The sequence below is a fragment of the Lepisma saccharinum genome, chromosome 12, assembly GCF_977018435.1.
Source record: "Lepisma saccharinum chromosome 12, izLepSacc3.1, whole genome shotgun sequence".
Lineage (NCBI taxonomy): Eukaryota > Metazoa > Arthropoda > Insecta > Zygentoma > Lepismatidae > Lepisma > Lepisma saccharinum.
This window is the reverse complement of record NC_139240.1, coordinates 39034041-39050888: the sequence shown is the minus strand read 5'-3', so window position 1 is coordinate 39050888 and position 16848 is coordinate 39034041. Positions and strand designations below refer to the sequence as shown.

Below are 16848 nucleotides of genomic sequence, written 5' to 3'. Positions count from 1 at the left end.
TCCCTCGGTGTTTTCAAAAAGATCCTCCTTCCTTTCCATTGTATACGGATTTGGATTTGAGTTAGTGTGTGAGTTTTCGTTGCGTTCCATCTGTGTGCGTGTTGATCGCTTATGAAATAATTAGTTCTTTTTCGCGAGTGAAAGAGTTTATAGTTACTGTACGTGTGTATTTATTTGTGTGGTTGTGTCTGTGTTCCAGACAACTTGACATGCAGATTATCTTCGTAAGTATAAACGAACTTTTTTGGGGGTACATGGACAATGAAAAGTGTTGTAACTGAACTTAACGGTGCATAATCATCTTCGTAGTTAGTTATTGATATTAGATCGGAATTTGTTACATTTCATTCCAAATAGTGATCCATTGTTCGAACAATTTACTTACTCTATGTCAAGAAACTCTTCTCAAAAACCTTAAAGAAAAATTTAGAGGTTATCTGCCCCCCCCCCAAAAAAAAAGTGCCCTGCCTGCCTGGAAAGGCACGCGCCGCCCCTGGATGTTTCTATTTCTTGACTGGAAAGGTGATTGATAAATGTCTGGGGTTCGGAGTTCTTTGTACTTTACATTTCAGAGATTCTACAGATTGTTACAGTATGACTATAGGGGAAATAAAACGAGGGGAGTAATTGGAGAGAGAAGGAGGTCGATAGATGGTTACAGAAGACTTCATCTTCGTGCCGAGGTTAGGTAAGCTCTACCTTACCCTCATGAAGTCTGCCATTCTCAGTCAGAATGTATTGTAAAATGTAATCTCTCGTGTCATTTCTGTCAGGTTTAGTATCCGTATGCAACTCTCAGGAGGGTTTATGTTAAGCGAGTGGCGTACCTGTTGGTTACGTTACGTGGTGAATTTCTGTTACTCCTTTTTACTTGTCAAATATCTGTGAAACTACGCGATTAATGAAAAAATGGTTTCTACAAAAGTTGTTTATTTTTGTAAGAGGAATTAAAATATTAAACAAAAAACTAGTTTTTTCATTTAAAAAAAATTGAGTGGCCTTATACTAAAACAAACACAGGGCAATTCTAAATGAATGGTACTAAAATAAACCATTCGTGTGACTGCTGTAATGAATGTAATTTACAATTATCGATATACTCAGGCCCTTACCCAGGATTTTTTGAGGGGGGCCAACCAAGCCGGAAACTTTGGTTATATATATACCGCGTGAGGCACCTAAAAGTACCACCTGAAATAGCGAAGAAACCAGAAACAGTAGCGATGTGAGGTTTGCGGGAAACAATAATATCAAATGGGTCTCGTAAATCGGAGGTATGGAGTGGGTCGAAAAATATCGACAAATGGGGCATCTGGAGCAAAGTCATATTTTTGTAAATGGAACGATGTACAATAACATGCATAATATAAAAGAGAACACGCAGAGAAACACAACGCCGTTGGTCTCATGCATCTACTGCACATAGGAACGAAGATATGGCCATGTGAAAATATGTAAACAAACTAACAAGTGGCTCACTTGACCGTCAGTACCACGGCATGTACAAGTATGAGATGTCGGAAGCCATTGGACAAGATGAAGACAGAACGTGTTAAAGGAAGAAAAAATACAGTAGACATTGTCAGCACCATGTATTTGACAGTGTTACAGCATAATGAAAATGACCATGACAGTATGTCGAAGAACCACTGCGTAAGAAGTGAAAACCTGTCAAAGTGTGTGTTCAAAGTGGTGGCCGTCAGCTGCGATACAGGCAAAGAGGCGCCCAGGCAAAGATCGTTGCACAGAATGTAGCATCTCGTAGGGAATGTCCCTACAGGCCGCAGTAATGCGGTGTTGCATATCCTCTGGAGTTGTTGGCACATCCCGGTAGACAATGTCCTTCAGCTTTCCCCACAGGAAAAAGTCTAACGGTGTCAAATCTGGGGAACGAGCCGGCCATTTGGCAGGCCCTCCACGTCCAATCCAACGATTGGAAATGTATAGTACAGGCAGTTCATGTTGTAAAAACTGTATGTATCGGTCAGCATTCAGTGTCCCTTGTATAAAAAAAGGGCCAATGAATTGTTCACCCACTATACCACACCACACGTTCACACTCCATGGGCGCTGGCGTTCCACTTGGCGAAGCCAATGTGGATTTGTCACCGACCAATAGTGCATGTTCCTTAGGTTGACATTTCCATGATTGGTAAAAGTTGCCTCGTCAGTGAAGAGGATACGTGACAAATCGGGTGTGTCGTGTCGTAACATCCATGTGCAAAACCGAACACGGTCCACAAAATCATTCCCGTGAAGTTCCTGATGGAGGGAGATATGATATGGGTGAAACTTGTGTGTGTGCAGAATGCGCAATACACTTCGCTGACTCATCCCAGCATCCCTGGCAATTTCACGTGAGCTAACGTGCGGATTCGCAGCAACAGCGGCGAGAACATTTGTTGCACCTGCCTCACCTGTAGTTGGCTTGTTCCGCACACGTGCTCGTGGTGTTACACTTCCGGTGTCTCTTAATTTAATAAATAACGTACCAAACAGACGTCGAGATGACTGTCGTGTGTCCGGATATCTCTCTGCGTACACACGGTAGGCTTCTGAGGCATTCTTTCGGCATTCCCCATAAATCAGGATCATGTCCCCTTTTTCTATGTTTGTGAACACCATAATCTTCGCTCTTACCACTACGACTGCTTGCTATGAACTAACACAATCTCGTGGACCTGCTATCAAAACTTGCTCTGCGTAAAGGCAGTTCTGTCAGGCACCTGAGAAGTCTTACATGCCGTGGTACTGACGGTCAAGTGGGCCACTTGTTAGTTTGTTTACATATTTTCACATGGCCATATCTTCGTTCCTATGTACAGTAGATGCATGAGACCAACGGCGTTGTGTTTCTCTGCGTGTGCTCTTTTATATTATGCATGTTATTGTATATCGTTCCATTTAAAAAAAATATGACTTTGCTCCAGATGCCCCATTTGTCGATATTTTTCGACCCACCCCATACCTCCGATTTACGAGCCCCATTTGATATTATTGTTTCCCGCAAACTTCACATCGCTACTGTTTCTGGTTTCTTCGCTATTTCAGGTGGTACTTTTAGGTGCCTCACGCGGTGTGTGTGTATATATATATATATATATATATATATATATATATAATTGTCATGAAATGTATGTCAATTATTAAATAATTAATTATTAATTAATTAATTAATATATTTATAATTATAAACATATATAAAGTAGCAAAATCATTATTTTAACGACTGATTCAAAATGTCAAGAAATTAGAAGATAGGTGAATTGTTTTTAATAAATGTTAGATATTATTTAATTACTGTTTTGTATTAAAGATCATAATTAAATTTTCATGTTTTTATTGTGTATGTTTTTATAATGGTGTAATTATATTTAGGGTCTCTCGAAAGGAAATGTTTCCTTATCAGAGTTGTAGCTAGAGATTTCAGCGCCCAGGACGAGAATGATTTTCGCACCCCCCCCTACCTGGATGTAGTTGGCATACTTAGATATTGTTGACATTGTATGTACTTACTCTTTTAAGTTGAATCCGATGAAAAGAAAACTTAGCATTCAAGAAATGTGGCTATAAAAGGGCAGTCATTGAAGCAGTGTGTGTTATTGTTCTCATCTGTAGGTGGATGGACAAAAATTGTGAAACTTTAAGAAGACATTAGTTTCCTATGAAATTAACATGTAAGCACTATGTTTTATTCCCGACGAAAAGAATTGAAAAATGGAGGAGAAATGACAGGTCGGTCTAATTTCTATGGCCTAGGATGACAATGACAACCACCTTCGCAGGTACTGCTCTATTTCTTACTAATCCAATTTGATATAATTTTAAAATCTTATCAATGACTGTAGAAGTACGTTTTTAACCCCATGCTGTTACCAGCCCTAGAGAGAGAGAGATGTATGCAACATTCACACACAGGCTGACATCATTCTTTGTTATTCCTTCTTTGTATGTGTTTATGACGTTAATCTTAGTAAAGTATGTTTGAAGTCCAAACGAATTGCTTATCTTTGTTGTTATAACACAAACTCTTACCCTCGAAAAATTTTAATGGGGAAAAATTTTAATAGAAGAAGTTCGTTGGTGGGAAAGTGGGAAATCCCCTATCCTCCATGGGAATTCGTACCCTGAATGTGACCACCGACGCTATGAAATTATCCTTATAATGAAGAACATGTCTGAATGTGAATTAACCACAAGAAGAGGAAATTTTCTCATCGAGACTGCAGTTCGAAAAAAGTCAAACCAGGGAGTAAATATGGTGAGCTGTCCCGATCAAATTGGAACATTTAGTAGTTTTGCATAAATGGTAATAACACTAAAATTACTAAATATAGTAGATTGCAGCCTTCTGGAGTCTGCCTCTCTCCAGAGACAATCCATTCATTTATACAAGAAGAAATTATCCATGATAACACCTGATTAACATATTTACTACTATACATCCTTATAACCACCTCTGCCATTATACTATTCTCAATAAACAAAACACACTACGTCCATCAATTGTTTATACTAAACCTTTCCCCCATTAAAAAATGTCCTTATTTATATCAATATTATCTCTTGGGGGGCTACCACCACTACTAGGGTTTTTACCAAAATGAATAGTTATTATCCAAACAACCAACCTTAAGCAATTAATTATAATCATAATCCTAATTAGTATATCATTATTAACCCTATACTATTATTTGCGAACCTCACTTACATCAATTTTAATAAATTATAAAACCAATATATGAAATATTATTAATAACAAACCGTTAAACTTAAAAGAACAAGTATTATCGGTAATCACAATTTTTCTTTCAATTTGTGGATTACCAATAATTCAACCAATATATATATCTTTATAAGATCTTTATAAGGTCTTAAGTTAATTCTAAACTAATGACCTTCAAAGTCATAAATAAAGGGTATTCTTTAGGCCTTAATACATATAACGTACCACCTTGAAATTGCAGTTCAAAATTATTATTCTTAACTATAAAGCCAAAATTAATGAGAGAGTTTAAAACTCATAAATAAATTTACAGTTTATCACCTATAATTTCAGTCATCTCATTCTTGCAACGATGATTATTTTCTACTAACCATAAAGATATTGGTACAATATATTTAATTTTCGGGGTATGATCAGGAATAGTTGGAATATCATTAAGTATCTTAATCCGTATAGAATTAGGTCAACCAGGAAGTTTAATTGGAGATGATCAAATCTACAATGTAATTGTAACTGCGCACGCATTTATTATAATTTTTTTATAGTAATACCTATTATAATTGGGGGGTTTGGAAATTGATTAGTACCTCTAATAATTGGAGCTCCAGACATAGCCTTCCCACGATTAAATAATATAAGATTTTGATTACTACCCCCATCATTAACCCTACTATTATCAGGAAGAATTGTAGAAAGTGGTGCAGGAACTGGCTGAACAGTATATCCACCCCTATCTGCAGGAATTGCACACACCGGAGCCTCTGTGGATCTATCAATTTTTTCATTACATTTGGCAGGAGTATCCTCTATCTTAGGAGCAGTAAATTTTATTACAACAGTAATTAATATACGAACTATAGGAATATCTATAGAACGAATACCATTATTTGTGTGATCAGTAGTAATCACCGCAGTTCTCCTATTATTATCACTACCAGTTCTAGCAGGAGCAATTACCATGCTGTTAACAGATCGAAATTTAAATACCTCATTTTTTGATCCATCCGGTGGTGGAGACCCTATCTTATATCAACATCTATTCTGATTTTTTGGACACCCAGAAATATATATTCTAATTCTACCAGGATTTGGAATAATTTCACATATTGTAACTCAAGAAAGAGGTAAAAAAGAAACATTTGGAGTTCTTGGAATAATCTATGCAATAATAGCAATTGGATTCCTAGGTTTTATTGTATGGGCACATCATATATTTACTGTAGGAATAGATGTTGATACACGAGCATATTTTACTGCAGCTACAATAATTATTGCTGTACCAACAGGAATTAAGGTATTTAGATGAATTGCCACACTACATGGAACTCAAATTAATTATTCCCCATCAATATTATGAGCATTAGGATTTATTTTCCTATTTACAATAGGGGGATTAACAGGAGTAGTGCTAGCAAATTCATCATTAGATATTGTACTACATGACACATATTATGTTGTAGCACATTTTCATTATGTACTATCTATAGGAGCAGTATTTGCTATTATAGCAGGACTAGTACATTGATTTCCACTATTTACAGGAGTAATAATAAATCCAGATTGATTAAAAATTCAATTCATCTCCATATTTATTGGAGTCAACTTAACATTCTTTCCACAACACTTTCTAGGGTTAAGAGGAATACCACGACGATATTCGGACTATCCAGATGCATATACAATATGAAACATTGTTTCAAGATTAGGATCAATCTTATCATTTACAGCAGTAATTATTATAATTTTTATTACCTGAGAAGGTATAACAAGTGCTCGATCAACATTATTTAATTTACAACAAGCGTCAACAATTGAATGATATCAAATATCACCTCCTTCCGAACATACCTATTCAGAACTTCCAATACTTCTTACTAATAACAATTAATTTTTAAGGTGGCAGAGAAGTACATTGAATTTAGCTTCAAATATAAGGATTATTCTTATATTTATGGCAACCTGAAATCAAATAGGGCTACAAGACAGATCCTCCCCATTAATAGAACAAATAATATTCTTTCATGACCACACAATATTAATTTTAATTATAATTACAGTATTAGTAGGATATCTAATAGCATCATTATTTAATAATAAATTAACAAACCGAATACTTTTAGAAGGGCAAATATTAGAAACAATATGAACGATTATACCAGCAATTGCCCTAGTTTTTATTGCCCTACCCTCCCTACGTTTATTATATTTATTAGATGAAATTAATCAGCCTTCATTAACCCTTAAAACTATTGGACATCAATGATACTGAAGTTATGAATACTCCGATTTTATAAAAGCAGAATTTGACTCATATATAGCCCCGACAAATGAAATAACTATAGATTCATTTCGATTATTAGATGTAGATAATCGAACAGTACTACCAATTAATATAGATATTCGAGTACTAATTACATCTGCGGATGTATTACATTCATGAGCCATACCATCTATAGGAATTAAAATAGATGCCACTCCAGGACGGCTTAACCAAGCAGGGGTAAATATTAGTCGAATTGGTCTATTTTTTGGACAATGTTCAGAAATTTGTGGTTCTAATCATAGATTTATACCAATTATTATTGAAACTACAACTCACAAATCTTTTATTAACTGACTAATAAAAATTATACAAGAATCATTAGATGACTGAAAAGTAAGTAATGGTCTCTTAAACCACAAAATAGTAATATAACAACTACTTCTAATGAAAAGAGTTAGTTAATATATAACATAGGAGTGTCAAACCTAAATAATCTTTATAGATACTTTTTTATTCCACAAATATACCCATTAAACTGAATTATCTTATTTACAATATTCATATTAATTTATTTTCTATTTATAGTAGTTAACTACTATAATTATAATAAATTATTTAATAATAATTTTAAAACAGAAAATAAACCAAAAATTAAATACTGAAAATGATAACAAGATTATTTTCATCATTCGACCCAACATCATCAATTATAAATATATCATTAAATTGAATAAGAACATTCTTGGGACTATTAATAATTCCAGCCCCATTTTGATTAATACAGTCGCGAACCTCTATAATATATAACATAATAATACTAAAATTACACGAAGAATTTAAAACATTCTTAGGAATAATTAATCACCAAGGAAGAAACCCTAATATTTATTAGTATATTTTCAATAATTCTATTTAATAATTCAATAGGATTACTCCCCTATGTATTTACTAGATCAAGTCACTTAGTTTTTACCCTAACTCTAGCCCTACCAATGTGATTATCATTCATATTATTTGTGTGAATTAACAATACAAAACATATACTGGCACACCTAGTGCCGGAAGGTGTACCAACACTATTAATACCAATTATAGTAGGTATTGAAATAATTAGAAATTTAATTCGTCCAATAACTTTATCAGTACGATTAGCAGCAAATATAATAGTTGGACACCTAATAATATCAATAATTGGAAATACAGGAACAATATTAGAAATTATTGGACTTTCAGTATTAATTTTAGCACAAATTATACTAATTATTATAGAAACAGCCGTAGCATTTATCCAATCTTATGTATTTGCCTTATTAATTGCTATTTATTCCAGAGAGTCAAAATAACCAATGTCAACAAACCAAAACCACCCATATCACCTAGTAGATCAAAGCCCGTGACCAGCAACAGGAGCCATTAGAGCAATAATATTAACAACAGGTATAATTAGATGATTCCACCAACAAAATATAATACTATTACTAATAGGAGTAACAACAATACTCCTTACAATAATTCAATGATGACGAGATATTTCACGAGAAGGAACATATCAAGGATTACATACAAATCAAGTTATAATAGGACTACGATGAGGTATAATTCTATTTATTATTTCAGAAGTATTATTTTTCGTATCATTCTTTTGAGCATTTTTCCATAGAAGTTTATCTCCAACAATTGAACTAGGAATATTATGACCACCAAGGGGAATTACTCCATTCAATCCAATACAAGTACCTTTATTAAATACAGCAATTCTGCTAGCCTCAGGAGTAACAGTAACATGAGCCCATCATGGATTACTAGAAAAAAATCATTCACATACAACACAAGCACTTATATTAACATTAATATTAGGAATATATTTTACTGTTCTTCAAGCATATGAATATTATGAATCCCCGTTTACTATTGCTGATGCAGTATATGGATCCACATTCTTTATAGCAACAGGATTTCATGGATTACATGTCATTATTGGATCAACATTTCTAGGAGTATGCTTAGCCCGACACATCTTGTTTTTTCACCAACACATCACTTCGGATTTGAGGCAGCAGCATGATATTGACACTTCGTAGACGTAGTATGATTATTCCTTTATATTTCAATTTATTGATGAGGTAGATAATATTTACTTAGTATATTTAAAGTACACTTAACTTCCAATTAAAAAGATTATAATAAAATAAAGTAAATAATTAATATAATCATAAGTACCTCATTACTAGTTATAATAATCACCTCAATTGTAATAATATTATCCACGTTACTATCAAAAAAAATAATTACAGACCGAGAAAAAAGATCACCATTTGAGTGTGGGTTTGACCCAAAATCCTCAACACGAATTCCATTCTCTATAAAATTCTTCCTAATTGCAGTAATTTTTCTCATTTTTGATGTAGAAATTGTATTACTACTACCAATAACAGTTATTATTACTAATTCAAAATTAATATATTGATTATCTGTTAGATTTTTATTCCTATTAATTTTACTTTTAGGTTTATATCATGAATGAACCCAAGGATCACTAGAATGAGCATGCTGGAGTAATAGTTAATAATAACATTTGAGTTGCATTCAAAAGGTATTGGAATAGTTCAATTTACTTTATTGAGCAAGAAGCAAAAGCAATCAGTTTCGACCTGAATAAATTGGTATATATTATTACCCTTGCTTACTTAGCTGAAGCCAAAGGAAGGCGGCATATTAATGTTAATAATAAAATTAGGATTATTATTTCCTCAGTTAAGGGGTATAAATTAAGTGGGGGCTGCTAACTTCCATCTTTAGGGCCGGTTGCACCATCGCCACTTAATCTGCCACTTTACAAAGTGCTGGATAACGACAGGCGGGAGATTTAGGCGGCGGTGGGTTGCACCAAGCATTTTTATCCTCGGCCTTGTAAGGTGGAACTTTCTCCTGCTTGCCGTACGACCTGGCAACAGAAACTGGAGAAAGTTGTGTTTTCGATTGTGTTTTGTTTGTTTATTACGTGCTAATATCTGATTGTCAATTCCAAATGCATGCTTTTTCAACTGAAATATGTTTAAAAAAACTAAATATTTATTGCAATAAAATGAAACAGCTGATAGAAGTAGGTAATGCATGTGCCGTACTCTCATATAATATCAAATGTATGTTATATGATACAATATAACCCGTAATCTTTCGAAGTAGTGGGATGCTTACAAAATTTTCAATTTATTTTTCACGTACTCCAATTAACATAATGCAAAAAAGAATATTCCTCGTCTTATTTTTCAGTAAGACATACGGTCACTTTTTAAAAAATATTAAACACTACTAAACAGTGACCAAAATTTTACGAAGTCGTAACAAATGCAAGTTACATTTATTCAATTTTTAGTGCAAGGCTGACATATCTGAGTTTGTGTAAATATACGGAATGAGAAGAGCAATCTTCTATTCTGCTCTTACTAATTTATCATTCGTTTCTGTTAATAATTTATCAATCCGTAACCCCTTTTTTAGCGAATAGCGAGTATTAGTATTATCAACGATGACCATCTTATAGGTTTCTTCTTTATTTATAATGCAGCTTTTGTGAAAGTTGGTTAACGATGCAGATGAAAATTAAATTTTTGTATTCAAAACAAATTCGAATACCACAAAAAAAATCGTTAATCAACGGTTCCATGTACAAGGTACATTTTGGGAATTACTATCATCTTAGCACAAAAGGAAGAATCAAATAGTAATGTAAAGTACCGTAGTACTGATGTACGTATGTTTTATTCTTATTAAGAAAAAAGAAGAAACTCCAGGCTGTATATACTTTCAGATAGGTAGTTTCGTGCAACGTTATATGCTAGTGCAATGCAAGAACGTATATATTTCTTTACAAAAAACAGTAATATTCACCAGGAAAATATACATTGTACATACGTACAAGCTGTGGTCCTTTTTAGACGAGCGGATAGGGACAGTATTAGCACCTTGGGTAATACATGCTAACAACACCAAACATGGCCTGCCTAACCTATCCACGTATGTATATAATAGCTTAAATAAACAAATTATAATTTGCCAAACCTATTTACATGCTCATTTATGCTATTATATGCCTACGTGGATAGGTTAGGCAGGCCAGGTTTGGTGTTGTTAGCATGTATTTCCCAAGGTGCTAATGCTGCTCGTCTTTTTAGGCCAGTTATTTTGAAAAATCAAATACAAGATCATGTGTATTGCATATGAATGTTAAAAAAAAAACTTGAGTGCACGTTTTATGCATCTTCAGGCATGTAGATTCGTGCAAGGTTTATTACAATGGTGCATTTTCTTTGTATCTACGAAACGTAACACCATTCGGAAATTGTTCCTTGTATATACGTATCAACGCCGTAAAGATACTGCTGTACCTGTCTCTATTATTGCCAGTTTTAAAGTTAAAGTACAAAATCTCGCACAATGTAATGAAAAATATGTTACTTCGCATAAAACGTTTCCTCTAAGTAGTAAATACCAAAAAAAACTTTGGTATTTACGTCTTATGCTCTCCCATGAATATTAGGGTAGGGTTGGTTAGGTTAGGTACAAAACCAGTAGGAAATTGTTCCTTGTACATGCATGTCAACATCGTAAGGATGCTTGTTAACAGTAAACTTTTTTTTGCCAATTTTGGAAGTTAACATACAAAATCACACATATACAATGTATACGTTTCTTAAAACATTGGTATTACGTCTTATGTACTACTAGGTATGTAGTTTCTTGCAAGGTTATTATTGTAAATGTGTGTGTTTATAAAAAACACACCACCATTCGGAAATTGTTCCTTGTACGTACATATGTATGAACTGGACGGTAAGAGTAGCTACTGCTAAATATTATACGTGCATTCTTTGCAAGTTGTTATTCGGAAACAACACATTACTTGTTTATTTGCAATGTTACATTCACACCAATGGCGACGGAAGTGACTCTAATAATATTACACATGTTTTAATCTTAAAGATTACAAATTGCGAAAAAGCAACTGATGCATGGTGTACATTTCGTGTATTGCGTTTGGTTGAAAAAAATGGTTACAGCAAACACACATTCATTTATTTGGAACGGCATTTTAATACAATTTTGCAAGCATCAAACGCATTACTTTAACCAGGTTTTATTTTCTGTACCCTCATGCACTCAAATCCTACATACGAAATTACAGTGAAACTGCTAATGCTAATATCAATATACAACATTTTTCGGAACACACACGAAAATGACCATCTAATATTTATTTCTACACATATATTTACAAACGTTGCTTTATTTATTGCCGTTCCTGGGATAATTAACAAATCCGCCTTTTTTTGCTGTTATTTGGTAATGCAAAACATGCAGCAAACTTTCGCAATTTGCAACAGCTGATCGAGACTTTGCCATTTTATCAACTATAAAAGTGTAAACACAGATTATACTAGGTGCTGCATGTATCTGTTGGCTGCACAGTGTACTGCTTTTCCATGTTTACCTGGCACTTAACGCGTTAGGCGGAGCCCCGACCGCCACTTACATTACACGGGACTTTAAGTGCTAGGTAACGTTAGGCGGACATTGAACAACCGCAAAATGGTGTTAAGTGGGGGATAAGACGTTAAGTGGAGATGGTGCAACCGGCCCTAAGTGGTGAAGTTCCATTAATACTCTTTATATTGTTTCTTTAGTATAAAATTACATTATCTTTTCATGATAAAGCTGAATTCTAAATAAATTCAAGAAATGTTTACAGAATTATTAAATTCTTCCTAATAACTTCAATATTATGCTTTATTTATAAGCTATATAAACACACATAAGTTATTAATAAAATTACTATTAAAAATGAAAATATAAAATAAATATTAAAATAATTAGAATGTATTAGTTGAATATTTAAAGAACCACCCCTTATATATTTATACACCCCCTGTCCACCTATAATTTCACTCCATCCATAATCAATAGCCTTAATATATGAACCTCCAGTAGTAAATGAACTACCAATTAATCCACCCGAAGATAAGTAAGGTAAGAATCATATACCCGCTAATAAATAATATATTATTTTATTATTAAAAAATGGATAAATTTCGAACAAGAAAGATGTAATATTATATCCAATTCAACCTCCCAATAAAATACAAACGATTGCTCCTATTTTCAAATTAAGCGGAATAATAATAACAAAAACAGAAGGAAAGATTAATCATATTAAACCAGAACCACCTACAATAGATAAAAGTAATAATCCTAATATACCCTTAAATATACCTCATCCTCCATCATCAGAAAAAAATTGAAATGAAATACCTCTATAAGATTTACCAGCTAAATAATAATTTAACCGAAAACTATAAGCTATAGTTATACCCGTAGAAATTCATAATAGGACAAATATTACTAAATTAAAAGAAGATATACTTAATATTTCCAAAATTAAATCTTTAGAATAAAATCCAGCCAAAAATGGTATCCCACATAGAGCAAGACTAGAAATTATTATACAAGAAATAGTTATTGGCATTTTATTAATTAAGCCCCCCATACAACGAATATCCTGAACATCTCCTATAACATGAATAACCACACCAGCACATAAAAATAATAAAGACTTAAATATAGCATGCGTCAATAGATGAAAAAATGATAACTCCCTTAATCCTATGGATAATGTTAATATTATTAACCCAAGCCGTCTTAGTGTAGATAAAGCAATAATTTTCCTCAAATCATATTCAAAATTAGCACCAACCCCAGCTATAAATATAGTTAATCCAGATAGTAATAATAGTACCTTACCAAGAACAGTATATGTTAATATATCCCCAAAACGAATTAATAAATAAACCCCAGCAGTAACCAAAGTAGAAGAATGAACCAATGCAGAGACTGGGGTCGGAGCAGCTATAGCTACCGGCAATCATGCAGAAAATGGAATTTGTGCACTCTTTGTTATTCCAGCAATAATAATAAATCTAGTAATTAATATTATATCAAAATCAGAAATTAACCATAGATAATAAATATAATTTCAACTACCATAATTTAATATTCAAGCAATAGATAATAAAATAAATACATCCCCAACTCGGTTGGATAAAGCAGTTAATATTCCAGCAGAATAAGAACGAACATTCTGATAATAAATTACTAAACAATAAGAAACTAATCCTAGGCCATCCCATCCTAAAATAATTCTAATAATATTAGGAGAAATAATTAAAAACACTATAGATCCAACAAACAATAAAACTAAAATAATAAATCGATTCATATTATAATCCCCCTCTTTATAAGAACCTCTATAATTAATAACTATAGAAGAAATATATATAACTAATCCTATAAAAATTAAAGATATTCAATCAAATAATATTGTTATAATAATATTAGAACTATTCAAATTAACAATATTTCATTCAATAAAAATCGTAACATCCTTAATTAAAAATATTATGCCTAATAATAATAAACCTATTCTACTAATTAATAAAATAATTGATGCTACACTTGTAATAAGAAAATTAAAAACCATTGATTTAAGAACTTACTAGTTACCACTAAGCCCACAACTTACTATTCTACTTAAACTACTTAAATAATTTAAATTCAATGAAATATTGGAGAACAAAAAATAATTAGAAAATTTAATGGAAATAAATGACAAAATAATAATAAATATTCACGAATATTACTTCTTCAACAAGAAAATACACCAGAATAATATATTCCGTGTTGAGTATAGGAATATAAGTATAAGGTATAACCAGCACTTAAAAAAGAAAGTAATGCAACACCTACAAAACTAAAATATGATCACCCAATAATTCTATTTAACAAACTAATCTCACCCAACAAATTAATAGAGGGTGGAGCGGCCATATTAGCAATTCTTAATATAAATCATCATAAAGATAATCTAGGAATATAATTAATTATTCCCCTATTAATTAATATACTACGACTACCTAATCGTTCATAAGTAATATTTACTAAACAAAATATTCCAGAAGAACATAGACCATGTGCTAATATTAAAGTAAGGCTACCATTTATACCCCACGCCCAATATAGTTATAATTCCTATTAAAACAAGTCCTATATGTGCTACAGATGAATATGCAACCAAGGCCTTTAAATCAATTTGACGTATACAAACAAGACTAATTATTCAAATACCAACAATTCTAATACCAAATCAAAAAATATTATATTTAACAGCCAATCTCTCAATACAAGAAATAATTCGCAAAATTCCATATCCACCAAGCCTTAATAAAATTCCAGCCAAAATTATAGATCCACTAACTGGAGCCTCGACATGAGCCCTAGGCAATCACAAATGAACCAAAAATATAGGTATTTTCACTAAAAAAGCAAACACCATTCTAACATATCAAATAAAATAATTTATATTAATATTAGTATATCTAAATATATATATATATATAGACTCCCCACCTTATGATTTAATACAAAAATACCAACCAAAAGGGGTAAAGAAGCAATTAATGTATAAAAAAGCAAATATACCCCCGCCTGTACCCGCTCTGGTTGATATCCCCACCCTAAAATTAAAAATAAGGTTGGTACTAATGATCCCTCAAAAAACAAATAAAATAAAAAAAAATATTCTTATAAAAGTTAATATCAACAATAATAATAAAATAATTAATAAAAATATAAATCCACAAGGGTAAAAATTAGATATAATACTATTTCTAGCCACTATTATTAAAAAACAATTCAAATGGTAAGTAAAATTAAAGAATAAGATATTACATCCAGACCAATAAAATAACCAGCCCCCCATGCCCCTATACCAACCCACACTATAAATAAAAACAAAAAACAACCAAAAACAATAGAAATTTGAACCACCATTCATAAAGAACTATTAAATCTTAAAAGGATTAAAAATATAAAATAAAAAATATACTTTAACATTTCAATAATACAAAAGAATTAAAATAATCATTACCATGAGTACGTGTAACTGATACTATAATAGATAAACCAAGAGCCCCCTCACATACACAAAATGAAATAAATAATAAACAAGAATAAGATTCTTCCTGATTATTAATAAAATAATAAGTTATATATAAGTATAAGGATAATACAATAAATTCAAGTCTTAATAGAGTTACTAATAAATGCCTACGCTGAGAAATAAAACATAAAAATCTAATAAATAAAATAATTAATATAAATAATACTCTTAACATAAGTTTTTATAGTTTAATAAAAACAATGGTCTTGTAAATCATAAATGAATTAATAATTCTAAAAACATCAAGGAAGATATGATTATATCATCAGAAGCTCCCAAAGCCAATATTTTTTATTAAACTACTCCTTGATATCAAAATACAATTAATATTAATTACTATTATATTATTATTAGCACTAATAATATTACATATAAAACATCCACTATCTATGGGAATTATACTAATTATACAAACTATTACCGCATGCCTAACAATATCAACATCCTAAAATCCACATGACTTTCCTATGTACTATTTCTAGTATTTTTTGGGGGAATACTCGTTCTATTTATTTATACAACAAGACTTACACCAAATGAAATATTTAAAATAAGAACAAAAATAACAATTATGGGAGTAACCCTAATACTATTATGTTTATTTATAATAATAATAGACCCACTATTAACCCCCTCAACACTACAAAATATAGATACATATACAACCTGAAGAAGTACCCTCCCCCTACCAGGAATAAAATTATATAATGAATCCATTATAATAATAACTACTATAACAGTAGCATATCTATTCATTACACTAATTGCAATTGTAAAAATTACTAGACTTTCACATGGACCTCTAAA

General features: G+C 32.0%; 2 pseudogenes; one reads left to right on the top strand and one right to left on the bottom strand.

The window, feature by feature from the left end:
- Positions 1-6677: 6677 nt before the first annotated feature.
- On the top strand, positions 6678-7343 carry LOC145996007 (cytochrome c oxidase subunit 2 pseudogene; annotated as a pseudogene).
- Positions 7344-14894: 7551 nt separating this feature from the next.
- On the bottom strand, positions 14895-16485 carry LOC145996548 (NADH-ubiquinone oxidoreductase chain 4-like; annotated as a pseudogene).
- Between the last annotated feature and the right edge of the window lie 363 nt (positions 16486-16848).